Below are 4,436 nucleotides of genomic sequence, written 5' to 3' on the forward strand. Positions count from 1 at the left end.
ACCCAAAAGACACCATGCCACCAAGACTTGCACTGAAAGGCTTACTTTGTAAAGTTAGTTTGCCATGCTCATGGTGGAGCCTTGTTGTGAGGACACATCCATGATGTCAATAGTATGCCCACGCCTGCCCATCACCCAAAGACCCCCTAGCGATCTCACTGGCCCATTGCCCGCCATCCTCATGGCACCTCCACCCATCTGCTGTACACTGCCTCCCCATCGCCTCTTTCCGCGCTTTCATGCTCACACCTGCCTGTTGCCCGCCACCCTCCTGGCACTTATACTGTCGCGCCGTGGCCCGCGCCAGCTGTTCTCCCCATACCTTACACCAGATTTAGCGCTAAATTTGTTTATGCTTGTGGCCCTATGTATTTATAAGCATACTGACTCACTGTTAGGTAGACCCGAGTATCAGTTGTCTGATGATTGCCTAACGGCACGAAACTCAAGAGTAACAACCAACCTGAACGTCCTCCGCTGAGTCTGCTATGATTTGAAAACTCCGTATGGCGGAACCCAGATGCGCATGCAGTTTACGTAAGACTTTCCGTAGATCGACTACATTTTTTTAACTAACGTAATTACGTTATGCGCAACCTCTCTAATAAAGTACAGTGAGTGCTGGAAAATACTTCGACAACTGTGGACAGTCGGTTATAGGCGATTCACACGACAGCCACTTGCACGTTTTACGGCGAGTGATTTACGAGAAAAAGTGACTGTGTGGATTCACATGGCTGCACTCAACAGCGGGCACGTTTGCATTTTTGAATGATTCACCCACCAGTTGCCATGAGTATTTCAAATTGTCATAACACGTGTACAATAATTATCACGGTGAAAAGAGCCGTGTAAAAAATCAAGTCTTGTTTTGCGCTTTTTGCTGTAAATATAGTTTACTGCTTGCCGCAGAGGGGCTGAGGGCTAGACCCACAGGACACTTCTGATCATAACTCACTAGACCTAGTCTTTCTTAAACTTGCATTCAGTTTCGGCGGGGACAATACCCCCGACACACCACCAACACAATCTTTAACTGTCTTTGACGCCATCACAATATCTATGCAAACACGGCCTAACGGACAAAGTCAAACAAGCCGTGACCTGATGTTGACACAGCCTGGTCAGTATGGAGCTTGCATGTCGAGTCTGCAGTTAAGGAATTCATACCTCAAAAGTTGAAGCGAAATAACGTGAACAACAAACTGTGGTATACTAGTAATGCGGGAAAATCAATAAATTAGAAAAATGTCACGTTCGGAAATTTTATTGGGTGGTCATCCCGTTTGACTGTGCGAAGTAAAATTAAAACAACCAAATGGTTGGGTTGATCTGCACTGTGCAACCGATTCTCTCACCTTTCTTCCTCCAGCTATGCCTGTGACACCCTTTGTGAATCTGCGAAACACTAGTGGCAGGCCACGCGAAAATGAGAATGCGCGCAGCCAAGTTTAGGCCATCATCTCCTTCATCCATCATCCCGGCGGTAACTCCGCCCGTTCAATATCCAACACCAGTCCCCAGGAAAGAATAAGGCACGAGATTTCAAGTTCAAGGGCAAAGCTAAAGCCAATGAATGGCACTGATTTTTGGAATTGTCGAGTAAATAATCGACGGTCAGATTCGACACACACGTGACGTGACACAGTTTGGGTCGCGCTCGTGTGTCGCGCTTCGCATTTGCTGCAGCTCCGGATCTCCAGCGCGCCCATGATGAGTCTCGCGCGCGCGACAGGCTAGCCGCTTGCGACAAAAGTTGTCTTTTTTTACGAATTCTGTGACGTCATGTTTTGGAAGAATGTCCCAGCAGTCATTCGCGTAGTGCGAACAGTGCCAAGTGCCAACCCAGCCACGCCGAAAAACCCTCTTCGACAGGGGGGGGGGGGGGGACGCGATTTCACTTTCTGGCACTTGATCAAGTAAAAAAGTAATTACAGATGGCTCGAGCGCGAGCGCGCGCTCTGCTTCGGTGCAAAAAAACTTTAAAAAAGAGTTGATCAGTGATTGTGATTTCTTTTTGTAATTATTATGTACCGGTAGATGATATGAAGACACGATCGATACTCAGAATCCCTTGAGGACTGACGATGGCGGAGGATCACAAATTACCAGCGTCTCTCCTGAAGGCGCAGACACGATTGCGTGATGCAGTCAAGGATCGTGGTGTGCAGATCAGCGGGGGGTTAGGAACAGATAGGGAAATAGCTTTGAGCGAGCTCTTTGTCAATCTTACTCTGCTGACGAAGGATGAAGTAGAAACACTTTTCAAGAGCGAGTCGTTCTTTTCCTCCGAATCTGAGAGAGCACGCCAGCTAAATGCTATCAGAGCAGCTCAGGATGTAAAGTCCGAAAAGACACGTGGGATTGAGCTTAGCGAGATCTTCTCTGACACAGGTAGCGATAGTGCAAAGGACCAAGCAAGTGCCAGCGGAGTAGTTGATTTCGAATGTGGACTTCTGTCTCGTGCCGCTAGCAACGTGTCCATTGGAGTGAAAAAGAATAACGTGCTTGCGTTTGGCAGTGCGGGCAGTGGCAAATCTACAATCTTCCTTCTCATGCTGGAATACCTGTGGGCTATAGATTCGCTGTTGAAGGAGAAGATTGATCTTGTCTTGGCCGTTGAGTTACGACGTGCTGAGGTGCGATCTGCAACTAGCCTGTGTGAGTTGCTGGCTGCTCGATTCGACAGGTTGGACATGGAACAAGATGAGCTGGAGGAGATAGCTCGCTACTTTCGCCGTCATCCGTCACGTCTCTGTGTTGTGCTTGACGGCATGGACGAATGCAGCCTGGAGAAATGTAGCCCGTACATGCAAGACATGCTGTTGAGGGAACGCAGTGTTGATATGCATGTGGTGGTCACATCTCGACCATGCGCCGATGCGTACAAGTTAAGCCAATGTGGAAAGTACCATCAACAACTAGAGGTTATCGGATTCTCACAAGAGAACGTGAAGACGTACGTGAGAAAAGTGGTGGGCGGAAAACAAGCGGAGGAGATGCTGGAGAAGCTGCATGCACAGCCGGACATGCTAGCATTGATGGGAACTCCATTATTTGCTGCTCTGGCATGTGAGCTGTACCACAGCGGACGTGGCTTGGCGAAATCGAGCACAGCATTGTACGAGTCGCTACTTCTACGTGTCTTGGAGCGGAATGCAGGCAAATTGCACAAGTCGTTTGCCAGGACGGATGCACGGGAGATGGAGTTGCTGTACGAGGTCTCCCGCTTCGCACTTGCAATGTTGTCGGAGCAAAAGGCCGTGTTCAGCGAGTCGGAAGTGAAAAGCGCCGGTCTAAGTGATGCCGCTCTTCAGCTTGGACTCCTAATTGCTTACAAAGACGGCAGCTCGACTGAGAACCGACAGTACCGCTTCGCTCACCTGTCCCTCCAGGAGTTCATGTCGGCATGGTATCTGTCACGCGAAGTGCTGAAGGACGAGCATGACGCGGCATGGCTGGTGAAGAGAGTCGGTCATTACAGTGGTCACATGACAATGTTCTGGCGCTTCGTCATTACACTATTACCGCGCAAACCCTCGTTCGTCGTCATAGAGCATCTCTGGCGGCTAATCTGTGAGAAGCGTACATCGTCGACATCGGACACTGCCAACTCTCGTCTCGTGGCTGACATTGTCAGCTACTCCCATCGCAGGTCTGCACGTCCGGGTCTTGAAAGGATGCAGTCCACGCTTCGTGCAACGCTAACGTATGAGAAAATGAAAGAACTGGCCTATAAGCTGCTGGACGAGACTTGCGGTGAGGGCAACGGCTGCCAACGTGTCGAGAGCGCCTTGCCACGGGGGAGAGAGTTGACGGATGAACTATTTCTGTCAACTCTCATCGACGTGTGGAAGAAGGAGGCAGTGGATCCCAACACGGAAGTATTCCTCGCTGCTGTGCGCAACGTCAATCTCGTCGCGGCATTGCAATGCGAGCGTATGATGCGTCCGAGCACCAAGACACCGGACCCGTCATCCACCGAGGTCGCTACTGCTACTGCTATGCCTGCAGTTCGTCCAGCGGAGTCGACCGAGGAACGGCGCTATCTGGTTCATCTTCTGGTGGCTCATCATGAACACTGCCGGTATCAAGGTGCGTCCTGTGATGGTCATTGTTCATTCTTTTCACAAGTGTTTCACAAAGGCATTAGCTTTTCCAAAGTAAGCCTATCTCTTTTTGATTGTGTATCTATTGGGCACTTTCTCAGCACACATTATTGCTTTGATAGCAGTACCATCGATATTCATGATTCTGGCTGTGGAAATGCTGGTCTGCGAAGCGTTGCTGCTGGTCTGTCGCACTGCAAGGGTGTACGCACGCTAGATCTTAGCTGGAATACATGTGGCGATGGCAGTATACTGTCGTTCATCATTCAGTCTTTGTCAGGCAGTCTAGTGTATGTCGATGTGAGTGGTAATTATCGTGTAGGTAGT

At 49.6% G+C, this 4,436-nt stretch overlaps 1 long non-coding RNA gene across 1 annotated transcript in view; it reads right to left on the reverse strand.

The window, feature by feature from the left end:
* The window catches only part of LOC135828298 (uncharacterized), a 7,535-nt gene extending 5,913 nt beyond the window's left edge, over positions 1–1,622 (reverse strand). Inside the window, exon 1 of the long non-coding RNA XR_010555619.1 lies at positions 1,359–1,622. This is a non-coding gene — a long non-coding RNA (uncharacterized LOC135828298). The remainder of the gene's footprint in view (positions 1–1,358) is intronic.
* Between the last annotated feature and the right edge of the window lie 2,814 nt (positions 1,623–4,436).

Source organism: Sycon ciliatum, chromosome 12 (genome assembly GCF_964019385.1).
Source record: "Sycon ciliatum chromosome 12, ocSycCili1.1, whole genome shotgun sequence".
Lineage (NCBI taxonomy): Eukaryota > Metazoa > Porifera > Calcarea > Leucosolenida > Sycettidae > Sycon > Sycon ciliatum.